The 16,197-nt window shown below is 39.4% G+C and overlaps 1 protein-coding gene across 9 annotated transcripts in view; it reads right to left on the bottom strand.

Annotated features, from left to right (window-relative positions):
* Positions 1-16,197, bottom strand: part of NMS (neuromedin S) — a 46,003-nt gene that overhangs the window by 12,836 nt on the left and 16,970 nt on the right. For 6 of the 9 annotated variants that reach the window (XM_060608626.3, XM_060608670.3, XM_060608697.3 and 3 more), the window contains exon 2: positions 14,953-15,057. The exons of 1 other annotated variant lie outside the window; for it this stretch is intronic. The gene's annotated coding sequence lies outside the window, so the exon portion shown is untranslated. Of the gene's footprint in view, positions 1-1,823; positions 1,902-11,631; positions 11,724-14,952; positions 15,058-16,197 lie in introns of those variants that run through there. 2 more of the 9 variants (XM_078444381.1, XM_060608664.2) reach the window with 2 other exon arrangements.

Below are 16,197 nucleotides of genomic sequence, written 5' to 3'. Positions count from 1 at the left end.
ATGTTTACAATGTATTTAAAACATGTTAATACTTTACCTAAGTCATCTTATATCATTTTTTTCAGTTAATGAAAGTTTTAAGAATAATTTTGTGTGGGAGTCACTCAGAATAAACACATAAACTGTTTAATTATGACTTAAAATGTGGTATTTTGCCAAAAAATTCTAATTCATAAGAGAGTGGGAATTATAAACTACTGTATAGCAATAATATTTTGCCTACTTCCTTAAGCCAGCAAGAAAATAGAGATTTCTATTTATTACAGTATTTACCACTTTAGTTCAAGGAGAATAAACTAAGGTCTTCAAACACCAGGAAGAGATGATATCTTTGTATTGAAATACACCCACTTCCCAACTGCAAGTCTTTACTGAACAAATGGAAAAAAATGAATGATTGCTTTTTGAACATAAACCACTTATCTATATGATATTAAAACACAATTACTTATGGACATTTTAGACACAACACACACATACTAGCAAAAGTTTGTGGCAGTTCTACTATCAATCAATAAGTATTGTTTAATATTTGGTCTATCTCTACCATGAACTAAGTGATCTATGCACAAACATACATTTTTCAAATAAACCTATGTGATAACTCTGGTTTATATCAAATTAATTTTATTTTGTACATTTTTCACACATTATTTCTCAGATATTTAGAATAAAAAATAAAAATATTTTTTAACTCATTATTTTTAAAAAGATTTTATTTCTAAGTAATCTCTACACCCAACATGGGGCTGGAACTCAAAACGCTGAGATCAAGAGTCACATGCTTCACCAACTGAGCCAGCCAGGTGCCCCTAAAAATATTATTTTTAATGCTAATTCAGAAATTGGATTATGCTGATATCCCAGAAATGGAATATGTTGAAGCCCTGATCCCCAGTGTGGCTATATTTGGAGATCGGGCCTTTAAGGAGATAATTAAGGCCAAATGAAGCATAAAGATAGGGCTCTAATCTGATAGGACTGGTATCTTTATTTTTTATTCAAAAAAAAATTTTTTTTAAATCTTTTATTTTTGAGAGAGAGAGAGATACAGAGTGCGAGTAGGGGAGGGGGAGCCTCCAGGCTCTGAGCTGTCAGCACAGAGCCCAACGTGGGGCTCAAAATCATGAACTACAAGATCATGACCCAAGCCAAAGTCGAATGTTTAACTGACTGAGCCACCCAGGCGCCCCAGGACTGGTGTCTTTATAAGAGGAGGGAGACACGAGAATCCTTTCTCTGAGAGCACACAAAGAAAGGGCTAGGAGAAGACACAGTGAGAAGGGACTGTCTGCAACCTGAGGAGTGAGGTCTTATCCGAAACATTTTGCTAGCACTTCATCCTGGACTTCCAGAATCCAAACTGTGAGAAAATAAATTTCTGGTGTTTAAGCTACCCAGACTCTAGTCTTCAGAATGGTAGCCTGAGCAGACTAATACAAACACATGGGGGAGTGGGAGGGTTAGTCAGTTCAGGAGCCCTCCAAAAGTAAAATAATGAAATGAAAAGTGTAATGAAAGTTAGAAACTCTCAGTTTCAAATGATACGATTATCTACCCAGAAAATCCAAAATAATCAACTGGCAAATTAGTAGAATGAATGAGTTTACCAAAATGGCCTAATTAGCAAAACAAAACAAAACGAAACAAAACAAAACTATTTTTAGGAATAATTTTCTTGAACATAAATAAAAATAAATTTTAAAATGTATTAGGTGGGGCGCCAGAGTGGCTCAGTTGGTTAAGTGTCCAATTCTTGATCTCCACTCAGGTCATGATCTCGTGGTTTGTGAGTTCCAGCTCTGCATTGGCTCCGTACTTACAGTGTGCAGACTGCTTGAGATTCTCCTTCTCTCTCTGCCCCTCCCATGTGCACTCACTCACATGTGCTCTCCATCTCTCAAAATAAATAAACTTAAAAAAATAAAAACACATTTAAAAATTTATTAGGAAGTGTAAATAGCCTTAAAAACTATGCAATTCTGAGGACTAAGCCAAAGAATAAGTGTGCAATATAATAAAAAAGAAAACTACAAAACTTTACTGAAGGACGTAAGGAAATATGTGAATAAAGAAAAGACATATCATGATCGTTGAGGACAAGAGTCAATGTTGTTAAAAGTTCAACTGATGGCAAATTAATCTATAAAGTTAGTGTAATCCTTATTAAAATTCCAAAATTCCTTTTTCATGGAATTTTAAAACTGACTCTCAAATCATTTCCAGAGAGAAAATATTCAAAGTATACTTTGCCAAAAAGATACTTTGCCAATGTCAAAATGTACTGTAAAGCAGTAGTAATTGTTATATTGTTGTAGTCATTTTGTTATTGATCTGGTAACAGACAATAACAAATAGATAAATGGAATGGAATAGAGTCTTGAAGCAGATCATTTAAATACAGAGTAAAAGTGTTTATTTCAAATCAGTGCAAAATGATGAACTATGCTAAATGGGGTTTAGAACAACTGGCCATCCACGTGGCACCTGGTGGAGCATGTGATTCTTGATCTCAGGGTTGTAAGTTTGGGCTCTACATTGTATGCAGAGATTACTTAAAAATAAAATCTTTAAAAAAAAACAATTAGCAATCTAGTTGGCAAAAAAAATCCCTATTTCACACTATAAATTTAAATAAATTTCAGAGGATTAATGAATTAAGCCTAATATACCCATAAATACACAGGGGCACTTATATAAAATTCTGTATTAGAAAGAAATAGAGTATATATTTGATTGGAACACTGTTCTTGAGCAAAATTTAGAATAGAGAAGCCATTAAGGAAAAGATTGATAAATTTTATTATATTTTAAAAATATCTATATGAAAAAGATAACCAATATTATCAAAGAAAAGACAGAGTGGCGTAACTATACAACAACTATACAGATATAATACAGAAAAAGAAAGGGGAGGGAGAGAAGGAAGGAGGCAGGCAGGCACAACTTAAATGTCTAACATAGAGAAAATATTAAACTGTAGAATATCCATAATATGGAAATGTATGCAACTCTTAAAAAGAATAAGATGGATCTATCTGTATTGACAAGTCAAACTCTTTGTAACATAGTGAGTAAAGAAAAACAGTTATAGAACTACAATAGAACTATCTAGTATCAGTTTTCCTCAACCAATAACAGCCCAGTCTCCAAACTTAGTTGTTTAAAGCAATATATTTAGCTCAAAATTATACAGGTCAGTAATTTGGGCTGCATTCAACTGGGAAATTCTTATGGTTTGGGCTGGGTCAACTAATCTCAGCTGGGCTCACTCAGACATTTGCATTCATCTGGTAAGCAGACTGGGTGTCTGGGACCCCTTTCCATGTAGTCTATCTCCAGATGGCTAGCCCAGGTTTTTTTCCCATACTGGTTTCAGAGTTCCAAGGCAGTGAGTGTAGAAGCTACAGTCTTCTAGTTTGGAACTGGCACAACATCACTGGATTCACGGGATGGGAAAATAAACTCCACTTCTCAATGAAAGGGGCTGAAAAGTATACAGCCAATTTTGTAATCGACTAACCTACACTTACATACAAGTTTTTTCAAAATGGCTCCTGCAGTCCCATGACTGCATATGTAGGTAACACAAAGAGAAAGGGTAGGATTCCACACAAACACACAAAGAGCAGTGATTCTAGACAAATGGGATTATGAGGGAATCATAAAAGCTTTTCCATTATCTGTACTTTTGAATGATCACGTTGGCTATTTATGAATTACTTGTATAACTAAAACTAAATTTTAAAACTTTATTCAACTCCAAACACTATTATGAGTATGTGGGTTCACATTTAAACATCTGACCTTACATACATGAAAATGCAGCTTCTTTCTTTATCTTATTGCATTTATTTTTCCGAAGTGTTTCTTTTGTTAGGCATTACTGAAAAGACTGTAACCAGTGGATTTGTCAGTGTCAAGTAAATTTAATGAAATATCATTTTTTTTAAATACATGAACTCACAAGTGGAGCTCCCACACCATTTGAAACAGAAGTGAATGCTGAAAATTACACTAAAAATTCCTCCTCCTTTCCACATTAAATTAGCTCCCACTTTGTAAATGGTTATTATGAAAAAACTCAGCAGGCTTTTAAGGAACTGAACTTTAATCTGTAGGATATAAAAAATGTAATTTCAAAATTGATTATAAGTTTCTGTGTTCAAAGCATAGCTTTCTGAGATCTTCAGTGGCACCTAGTGTCCTTCAGGAACCTCTGAGTCTAAAGCAAATTAACATGCAGGTATGAGAATTAATGTTTGAGGGCTTCTATCTCTCTAGCAGGGTTTCACAGAAAGTAATGACAGGTTTATTTCAGAGGCTGGCTGTTAAAGCCCCCAAAAAGCTGTTGGGTGGTAGAAAAGGCCAGCCTTTCCAATCTGCTAGCACTGTCCCCACTCACCTGAATACACTTTCTTTGCCTCCCACTTTCTATGCCTATATCCTGTGCTTTTCTCGTGGCCTTTACATCTGCTCTTATAGTGGGCTATTTAGTGGAGGCAGGGGATGGGAGAGCCATGTAATCTCAGGAGAACCAGGAAGTGCTAAGAGACAAGATCCACAAAAGTAAGAACCATGGCTTTACTCATTTTATATTTTCCTCTGCCAAGAGTAATATATCAGACAGTTGGGTGAGTTACTTGTCCATTGGCCTTCAGCTCCTTAAGTGCCTTTCCTTATTCCCCTCTGATCAGGGAGAGCTAGAAACCTGCAAAATAAACTTTCTTCCCAGCTAGCTTCCCCTTAGCTTCTATCATTGGTAGAAAAGGATGGGAGGAATTTGAAAGACAGAAGGGAGAGCCATTTTTTTTCTGCTTTAGGTGATGGCTCCTGCAGATGCAACTCTCCTAGACTCCACAAGCACAAGTGCTCCATGAGCACTCCACAAGCAGCAGCATTTATACATGACTTCATACTCCCCAGGTCCTGTGGTGTAATGAGAGTGTGTGCTCCTGGATTCCTGAAGAGAAGTAGAGGTGGTAATTGAAACAGTAGCTTTTGTGGAGACCCCATTAGTCTTAGTGGTCAAGGAACACAGGCTCTGTGAACATCATTTTTCCTTATGATTCTCCAACCCTAGGGGTGGATGGGAGCTTTCTTCAGTTGCTAATCTCTGGGTAATGTCACCATTTACCATTTTTCAATTTTTCAATTTTTCAGTTCCAGACTCCTTTCAACTCCTTTACAGTTTTGTTGAGATATACCACATGTGTTTATAATCTGATAAATTTTAACATAAGTATATACTGTGACATCATCATCACAATAAAAATAACAAATGTGATTTCTCATGCTACAAAAGTTTGTCATGCTCTTTTGTAATCTCTCCCCCTTCTTCCCTCACCACAGATCTGCTTCTTGTCATCATAGCTTGCATTTTCTAGAATTTTACATAAATGGAATCATACAATATTTTCTTCTTTAAAATCTGAGTTCTTTCACTCAGCACAATTAAAATGACCTACGTTACATATTTTAATCTTTTATTCCTTTTTTGTTGCTACATAGTATTCTATTGTTTATATGTATCACAGTTTGTTTTTCCATTCACCTTTTGGCAGACATTTGTTTCTAGTGTTAAGCTATTACAAATAAAGCTGCTATGATCATTTGTGTACAAGTTTTTGTATGGGTATCTTCTTTCATTTCTCTTGGGTAAATACTTAAGCTTGTAATGACTGGATTATATGGTAGTTGCATATCTCACTCTTTAAGAAACAGCAAAGTAATTTTCCATAGTTGTATTATTTTACATTCCTACCAGCAGTACATGGGAATTCCAGTTGCTCCACATTCTTATCAACACTTGATATGTAATGTCTTTTTAAAAAATTTTTTTTAATATTTATTTTTGACAGAGAGAGAGAGAGAGAGAGAGAGAGAGAGAGAGAGAGAGAGAGAGACAGAGCATGAGTGGGGGAGGGACAGAGAGAGAGGGAGACACAGAATCTGAAGCAGGCTCCAGGCTCTGAGCTGTCAGCATGAAGCCTGACACGGGGCTGGAACTCACGGACATGAGATCGTGACCTGAGCTGAAGTCGGATGCTCAACCAATTGAGTCACCCAGGCGCCCCAATACGTCATGTTTTTAACTTTACCCACTCTACTCCTTCCAACACTTTTGTAACCAATTCCCTAAATTAAATTCCTCTGTTTAAGATACCTAGAGTTATTTCTTTTTCTTTTTTCCTAGTTGTATGCTGAGTCAATATAAAAATTAAGTGACTCAATACTCAATCTGTATTAGGCGAATGAATGAATAATTTATTGAAAGGAAAGCTCTCAGGGCTATGAAAGTATGAAAAATCAAGAATCCTGTCTAGGCAGGCAGAGACTATGATGAAATGAGAATATAAAGCCTCTATTGAAGTATAGGCACAGGAGAGAAGCAAGAAAGAATCTCTAGGAAACACATAGGGGAAAGTTCAGAGGTTATTAGATAGGAAACATTTAAAAGAGTAAATTGCTAGTGTTTGGAAATAGAGACTATATAATGGGAGAGTATAGATGAGAATCAGTATCTTTACTAATTACTAAATCAGTAATTTAGTAAATAGGAATGGCAATCAATAGAAAAGATAATGGCTTGCATCCAGTGGATTTCTTTTTTTTTTAATTAAAAAATTTTTCTTTAATGTTTATTTATTTTTGGAGGAGAGAGGGACGGAGCATGAGGGTGGGAGGGGCAGAGAGCAAGAGGGAGACACAGAATCTGAAATGGGCTCCAGGCTCTGAGCTGTCAGCACAGAACCCAATGTGGGACTCTTAACTCATGAGCCATAAGATCATGACCTGAGCCAAAGTCGGATGCATCGACTGAGCCACTCAGGCGCCCCTCAGTGGGTTTCTACATAAGGGTAAATTTGAATAAGAAGGAGGGGTTTCATGAATCCCAATTAGAATAAGAACTTAACTGAGACAAGAAAACATAAACAAGCAACTCACATGCCCCAGGTCAGCCTGTTTGAGATGAGAACAGCCTATGTCTTCTAGACAGGTTACTGGGGTGTGTGGGTGGGATAAGTCAATTTGCTGTGGAGTCTTTCTAGTCTGATGATTCAGAAGCTAGAGAAGGAGGAAAAGAGGAATGGGGATGACTCTTGCTTGGAACGTGAAGCTGTTACGGAACCAGGCTGGAACACTGGCAGAAAAACCAAGCAGCACTTGGAGATCTTGGTGGACTGGAGATTTATGTAACACCGGCGGGCTCAGAGGAGACTGTTTCTCCAAAGATCTGAGCCCCGAATGTGAGTGGGAAGGGTAATTTATAGTTATCAGCCTCCATATTTGTGTGTGTGGGGGGGTTCATGCATGCAGCAAACAAAGGAAGAAGAACCCGGAGGAGGGGTCTCTAAGCTAGAGACCAGAGTTTATTTTAGCCCCATTAACCATCTTTGGTGTACTTTATCCACTTCTCCAGCAAAGCAACCTGAAACATTGCCTCCTCCTCTCAACAACACCATTTGCTAGTTGATTCTACTGCCCTGTCTGCCTTAAGGAGTTCCCCACATATTCACTTTGCATCATCTACTATTTTTAACCCTCAGAAGGATGGGGGCTCTGTGTTCCAGTCCTATTGCTCTGCCATGGCACTTGGAATAATGATAGTCTTTCACTCATTCATTCATTTCTTTATACATTTATTGAGCTCCAACTATCTGCCAGGCACCAGGGATAGGAAGATTAATAAGAAATCATCTCTGATCTCAAGGAGGTCATACTGTAGCAGGAAAAGCGAACACATCAGTAATTCCCTATGAGGGCATGAGAGCAGTATGTCCTTTATGGGGAAAGCAGGGAAGATTCTACAGTGGAGGTGGCTTCAACAGGGGGTTTGAAGACCAATTGAATTTTCCCAGCAGAGCAGGCAGAGGAGGGGGAGTAGCCATATGAAAGGTACATAGATGGGAAAACATCAGAGAAAAGTGAAGTTTGGTGCTTCCAGAGGTGGGGGCAGAAGCATGGCTGATAGCTGGAGTAGGAGGAGAGAGAGTTGTGGCATCTTTTGGGAGATTCTTAGGACTATGACAAAGATGTTAAGAGAAACAGAATGAAGGGGTAAAATGGAAGCAGGTTGTCAGGTTGCAGACTTTTAGAGACAGTGGGAAATGAGTGGTATCACTTTTATAAGCTTACTCTTGCCTTCTGCAGATGGAGAGCTTGCCACCAGCTGGGTACGTCTGATACTCTGATATTAGAACTTGGCCTTGCTTCTGATAGAGAAGGGAAGTGAGAGGGAAAGAATCATAGTGGTTAGAGACATGGAATGCTATCCTAAAGAGCCAATATGCCATTTCAGGAGTAGGATGTATTGTGTATTAGGAAGTCATCAAAGGTATTGGGGCCTGCCCACAGCTGTAGCTACAGAGAGCTTATGTGAGAAGTGAGATCTGAAATGGAAATCTATCAGAAAACATCTGCATGTGAAAAACAGTGAGGGCTAGACCCAAGGTAGCGTCAGCAGGAAGGGAAAGTGGGGGTGGACTGAGACATTTTAACCAGAGAATTGGCAAGAACTGGGGATGACTATCTGGAGGCTGAAGGAAAGGAAGGAGCTGGAGAGGCCTCCAAGGAGTCAGGCCTGTGATGCAGAGCAGAGAGTGGCCTTCTTCACAGAGACCGGAAATGGAGAGAAAACAGTGGGTTGATGTGTGGTATAAGCGCCCGTGGAGGATGCAAACGGAGGTGTCCAGGATGTAGCTGGAGATGAGTGCCTCATGCTTAAGAAAGAGACTGAAGTCATGTGTGTAGACTTAATCATCAGGAGTATGTGTGCGGCAGCTGAAGTCACTAGAGAAATTGAGAACGCTTTGGGAGAATGAAGGGAGTGAAGGAACATGAGACCCTGGTGAATATCAGTGCTCAAGCAGGGAGGAACAGAAGCCAAGAAGCAATAGTCAGGGAAAATGCCCTGCAGGAGAGGAGTGGATTTAGCAGTTAGGGTCTCACTGGTGAGCAGTATCAGTAGGGTCTGGGGTGAGGTTGTGCAGAAGAGGCAGATACAGCCTTTCAGGAAGGATGGAAGGTGAAGGGCCAGGGAACCAGGGGAGCTTTAAAATAAATGAAGGGTGAGGGAGATGCAAACATGTAGATAGGCAGAAGAGAGGAAATGGGGGAGGCAGAGATGAATGGAAATTGAGGAGCCAAAGTCATGGAGTAATCAAAAGGGATATAATCATAAGCCAAGAAGAAGGATAAGTCCTCTACTCCTGAAACAGGAGGGAGGGAGGTAAAGACATACTCAGATCTGGAGGTGGTAGGAAGGAATCTGAGCAAGTCACATGATGGGGAACCTCTACCTTCTATGTAAAGAAGAGGCTGAGTTACCTAGTTGGAGGCTGGTGGGAAGAAGCAGGGAGTTAGAGAGGGCAATCAAGCCACTCCTGACACTCACGCTCCGTACCCAATTTGTTAAATTCTCTTCCTACTTTTTTCCTACTCTAAATTTTAAGATTTTTAAGGATGTTAATACAGAGGTGTGCATTATTTCTCACCGTGCTAAGTCAAGGAAATCAAAATCCTGAAATAACAGACCCTCTACTTAGAGGTGAGAGAAATCTCAGCTAGTTAAGAAGAAAATATATCTTCTTCTAACTGAAACAAAACAAAATGAAAACACAAAGAAACATTCTTCTACATCTTTAACTATGCCTGTCAATGTTATTTCTAACTCAGGAGTAATAAAACATCTGAATTTCAGAGATTGTTGCTATAGCTTGTGGATGTAACTATAACTTCCATGAAGGTGGTAATCCTCATTGGTCTTGTTTTAAAACGTGTTATTCTGGTAATATTCCCTATGAGATTTTTTTTTTTCTGAAAAGCATACGTATTGTGAGTCCTCTAAGTCAGAAGAGGGTTATGGACACTTCTCTCATCTCATTTGTGCAAAGGTAATATTAATAATAATAACAAAACTAAATTCTATGACTCTTTTATCTTGCTTAAACAGTTTGAAAAAATAATTCATGGAAATTAACAATAATAAATGCTTGAGAAGTTATGTGGTAAATGAAAAAAATGGCTAAGGGCAAAGTTAAGGTTAGCATGCTCAATGGGGATGCCCTTACACTGTAACTCCAGGCTGTTCTTCAGTTTTACACAGCCTGAGGGACAGGAGAGGAAGGTTCTGGAAGCTCAAGGCGCTGTGGGGGCTCTGGAACTGAGCCAGAGGACTAGAAAGACCTCCTTCTAATCAGACCTTTGACTCTGAGGGTCCTTTCCCAGGCACTGACTGAGGAGAAGCAGCTCCTGGGGGAGCTCCATGCCCCTCTGGCTATCTTTGGAAGCCATTAGCAAGGTTTTCTAGTGCACAAAACAGCACTGCTATCTTTGTTTGCAAAGACAAGCTACCTATCCATCTCAGTAGGATGTCCCTTTGGGTTACTTTCCCAATACTGACAACTGAGTCACAGGGACCCAGACATTGTCTCCGACCAGAGCCTTCCTAGGGCCAAGAATGTTCATATTTGTGTGAGATGCTGGATGGATATGGGGCAGTAATCTGGAAGAGAAGTTAAACACCTGTGGCAATAGAGATCCGATCATTCGCTTTGTGGAGATTACATGCTATCATGGTTTGTAACTTCTGAGGGACACGGATCCTTCCAAGTATGTGAGGAAACGTATGGACTTTCTTTCTTTCCTTCTTTTTTGTTAATAAAGTTTGTTTATTTATTTTGATAGAGAGAGAACGCGCGAGCGCGCACACACACATGAGGAGGGGCAGAGAGAGGACAGAGAGAATCCCCAAGCAGGCTCCACGCTATCAATACAGAGCTGGACATGTGGATCAATCTCATGACCCTGAAATCATAACCTGAGCCTAAATCAAGAGTTGGCTGCTTAACTGACTGAGCTACCCCGGTGCCCCTAGATTTTTATCTCTGAAAAATGTGATGAGGTTTTTGGGGTGATAGTGGGGTTTGTGGGGCCCAGAGCCAATGGCCAAGAAAGAATTGTTGAAGACGTCTTTGGTGTAAAAAGGTAGATTCTACTGAAGCACGGGGACAAGACCCATGGGCAGGAAGAGCTGCCCTGGAACCATGAGGAGAGACTGGTTTTATACTATGGAGTTGTGGGGAGGTAAAGTCCAGGGGAAATCTTTAGCAAGATTTTCATAAACTAAAGACTCACAGGATACCGGAGGTCTAGCTATTGTCAAGCTAAGTTTGTTTTTCCCTCTAGCAAAGCATTAGCATTAAGACAGTAGGGAGTTCAGGGAGAAAGGTTTCACTCTGTCAGTCTCAAGTATTTGTCAATGGGATGCAGGTGATAAAGAAATTTAATTCTATCTGTCATTTCCTTCTGCCTTTGTTTCCCACAACACTATGGAGGGGTGATGGAGACTTGGGTCCTATAGAACTGTGATCTCTATCAGTTAACCATTTGTTTTCCACTTTCCTTTGTTATTGGGCAGCCAGGAGTGCCTGAGGAGTATCACACATATCCCATCTGGGTGTGGGGGGTATGGAGGGTGTTTGTGGCCTGTCAGCTTGCCTTATGCTCCCTCATCAAATGCACAGGCATGTCTGGATGTGCAATTTGTCATACTATGCTGGGGGTTCAGGTGCATGGTTCCTTTCCATAGTCCTTGTTCATGAACCCCCAACACATACAACTACTCACCAGCAGTAGAGGATTTCCTCTGAATATAATTCCTAGAGCACATACTTCAGAAACACCTCGGATGTGCACATTTGTGGGTCCATTCCAGACTCTGTGAATCTGAATTGGGGGTGAATCTGCATTGTAAACAAACTTCCCAGGGGATTCTGCAGAAATCTAAGTTTGAGAACCCTAAGTTCAGATCCTAGGTTGAGAATCTCAGTTCAGCAGAATTAAGCATTTTCTCTTATTTGCTCAACAGCTTACTCTCAGCCCTTTTGGGTTCTTTCTGCCTTCTGTCTCTAGCCAGCATGATCCTGGATTCTCCTCTCTACATCACCTTAGAGATACTCAGGACATGCAAAGGTTATTGGTGTATATTAATTCTGGAAAAACACTCACAAAGATAAATCTTATGCCCCAAATAAATAAATAATAGAGGACTCCCAAGAAGCCACATGGAATGTCTTGGGTGATCTGTGCCACAGTGGGGACCCATCACAGCTGCTGGCGTCTATATGATCCGCGCACAGCCATCTGTAAAAATATCACTTGTATACTAGCCTAAGCAGCCCTGGTGAATGGAAAGTTTTGAGAAGGCTTTGATGATTACAGTTTGTCACTTAGAGAAGCAGTGTGCAAACAACACCCGAGTATTGCTGGCTGCTCTGCTCAATGTGCATCCTGGCCTTTTCATTGACCACTATGAATAATTCTCACTATGCTCCATCTCCCTATTAGTCAGATGTCACAAGCTCATTTTTTCATACCAGAGCCATATTTTAATACCAGGTAGCAATGTTCTTCTTCAGGATTCTGTGCTGTTGTTTTTTTTTTTAAATTTTTTTTATGTTTATTTATTTCTGAGACAGAGAGGGACAGAACATGAGTGGGGGAGGGGCAGAGAGAGAGGGAGACACAGAAGGATTCTGTGTTTTTATTATCCATCATAATACCATAGGAGCATGCTTCCCCAAAGGCACAGAGACACACATATTGACCACTACCAAGGAAGCAATCAGTTCACAGGAAATTAAACTGGACTGTAACCACATATTTATTCCTCCACTTCTCACATTAGTAGTTTCCTTTGGAGAGTTTGCTGACCAATTCACAGACTGACTTAGTTTCCTACTGTGAGAAGGCTACGGAATTATTGCAATTATAATCACCTGCTATGATATCTGACACCACCAAATTTATCAGAAGGCACAAATCCAAGTCCTGAGCCCATGTCATACAATTAGGCATCAGTATAAAAAGGCTCTGGATTGTGTTATGAATCTTTAAAAACTAGAATGTGTCATCAAAAGGAAAATAAGGATTTAGTTCTCTTTCACTTCAACTCTGAAGCATTTGAACTTTGGACATTTAGAATCCACAAACCAAAATCAAGATGGCCAACATTTGAAGTTGTCTGTTTTTTTTAAAACTTTTTTTAATGTTTATTTATTTTTGAGAGAGAGACAGAGACAGAGCATGAGAGAGGAAGGGGCAGAGAGAAAGGGAGACACAGAATCCGAAGCAGCCTCCAGGCTCCAAGCTATTAGCACAGAGCCTAATGTAGGACTTGAACCCACAGACCTTGAAATCATGACCTAAGGCAAAGTCATACGCTTAACCAACTGCGCCATGCAGGTGCCCCTGAAATTGTCTGTTTTACATAAATGATTATATTAGCTGTTGTATTCATAGACAGACATTGGTTTTTGCAGGTCTCTGGTGTGGGACATGTTACCAATCATGGGGAGAACTGGTCAATAAATGGAGTTGGGACAACTGTGTCACCTCACATCTCACAGCACGAAAAAATCAAGGAGGCCCAATTAGAAATGGAATAGAAAGTATGCATTGTACCAACACCTTTAAGAGATCACAGGGTCATCCTTAAGTGTTGATGTAACACTTCACACCAAAACCCTCTTAAACTCCAAGATGATATAAAAGGCGGGTTGTCTTGATTCTGTAGCCTCTGGCACTTTTCTCTCCCAGGCTGCTGAGACCCCCAAGTATTTAGGGGCATTTCCACAGTGACAAAGAAATTTGGGAGAGCTGTTTCCTCGAAAGCATGCTTTTACCCTCCTATGATCCTTTGCCCTGGTTGTTGACTGGGTCACTATTAAACCACCAAGAAAGTAACCCAAGCTAAGTGAGGTCACCATTCTCAACAGACTTCTTACCTATACTAGCACTTGTGGTCTGACCTAGCTCAGCTTTCTATATGAAAAAAAAAAAAAAATAGATATGTACTTCCTCATAGCATATAAAGATGAACTCCAGGTAGATTAAATATCTAAATGTGAAATTCAAAATTTTAAAACTGGAAGAGAGGCACCTGGGTAGCTCAGTCAGTTAAACATCCGACTTTGGCTCAGGTCATGACCTCACGGTCTGTGAGTTCGAGCCTTGCATCTGGCTCTGTGCTGACAGCTCAGAGTATACAGCCTGCTTCAGATTGTCTCTCTCTCTCTCTGCTCCTCTACCACTCACGCTCTGTCTCTCTCTCTCAAAAATAAATGTTAAAAAGAATTTAAAACAACTGGAAGAAGGTATGTCATAATGTTTTATTGTTTGAGGGAAAGATGATTTCTTTATAAAGATAGAAATCATTAAAGTACTGATATATATTATTATAAAAATGTTAAACTCCTATATGATAAAATATGTTATAAATTAAGTTTAAAGACAAGCCACTGTCAGGGAGAACATATTTATAACAGAGCAAATGGGAATTTATATCCAAATACCAATTAACATATGTGCTATGAATTAATAATAGTTAATATACATGAATACACTGTATCCTAAAAATTACTCTACATTTATACAGTAATCCTTTATATGTATTTCTTTCTACAGATAAGGAAACTTAGATGCAAAGGATTTAAATAACTTGTTCAATTTTATACAGCTGGTAATGGCCTGGGCCAGGACTCAGCAAAGGATATAAATAAGCCATTCAGAGAAGAAGTAACCTAACGATCAGTAGACTAGTATTAGAGAAATATAAGTTAAAACAATTAAATACTATTTCACACACATTGGATTGGCACAAATGCTTACCTTGCACAGTTAGTGAGAAAATTAGATATTATGTATTAAAAGCCATTTGGCCAGGACATGATACATAGCAGCAACTCAACACATGACAATGGGTAGTATTTAGGCTCAGTGGGCAGTATTATTATAAAAGACAGTCTTCTTGCTATATATTTGCAGCTTGATGGAAGAGAGAATCGTGAGTTATTGTTTTAGTACATAATTAAGAGACATACTATCATTGTTTCCCATTGGGGAGAAAACCTCAAAGTATTCATTTGCTTGTTAGGAAGACTGACATACCTTACGGGTTACTGTTGGCTTATATATACGTTTTTCTATCAAATCTTCATATTTAATGTGTTTTGATAGTCGGCTTGACAGAAAGCAGCATTTCCAGAGGAAGGCCTATGTCACAGAACAATAAACATAAAACAACTTAAAATGATGATACGGAACTAATCCTAACATTCACCCAATAATTTTACAAATCTAGTCTTTCTCATCTTTACCCCATACATACAAAACAAAAAGTGGCTAGTGCTGTGTTTTTAATTATCTTGGAGAGGTTTGGGGAGCCATAGAGGATAGGCAACTTGTCCGTGGTCCTCCCATGGGTTAGTAGCAAATAAAGGCCATGGTAGCTTGTACTGTATCAACTTAGTCAAGCTGTATGGCTAGAATTCCTTCTCCTGTGTGGCCACAAGACAGTCCTCCTATGTGGGGCTTGAAAGGAAACAGAAGCCATGTTTATCTATAGTCAGAAATATATTTCTACTCCATTTGGTTGTACCAGTTGACCCTTGAACAACACGGGTTAGGGACACCAACACCCCCACTCCCCACACAGTCAAAAATCCACATATAATTTTTTAAAGTTTATTTATTGAGAGAGAAAGAGAGAGAGAGAGAGAGCAAGTGGGGGAGGGGCAGAGAAAGAGGGAGAGAGAGAATCCCAACCAGGCTCCGTGCTGTCAGCACAGAGCCTGATCTGGGGCTTGAACTCACAAATTATGAGATCACGACCTGAGCCAAAATCAAGAGCCAGACACTTAACCGACTGAGCCATCCAGCACTCCTATAATTTTTGACTCCCCCCAAACTTAACTACTAACAGCTTACTATTGACCAGAAGCATTACAGATAATATAAACCGTCGATTAACATGCATTTTGCATGTTATGTGTTATTATATATACTGTATTCTTACAATTAAAGTAAGCTAGAGAAAAGAAAATGTTATTAAGAAAATCATAAGGGAGAGAGAATACATTTACAGTACTTTACTGTAAAATACCCAGGTATAAGTGGCCGCTCTGTTCAAGGGTCCACTGTGTATTTCTACCTGGTTTGTAGAGAGTCAGGTGTGGTTGCAGACCATGACTGATACCACAGATCTGCCTCCCACCTTGGTGTGAGACAGCAGCCAGACCCACAGCTCTTCTAGTTCCTGCTGGATTCCTCCTTGGGCATCTGGGCTTTCTACCTCCTACCAGGTACACATTAGCTTTGTGACAACAGGCACAAGTATCTTCTTCAAGTTATCAT

The sequence above is a fragment of the Panthera onca genome, chromosome A3 (genome assembly GCF_046562875.1).
Source record: "Panthera onca isolate mPanOnc1 chromosome A3, mPanOnc1 haplotype 2, whole genome shotgun sequence".
NCBI lineage: Eukaryota > Metazoa > Chordata > Mammalia > Carnivora > Felidae > Panthera > Panthera onca.
This window is presented reverse-complemented; position numbering and strand designations above follow the sequence as displayed.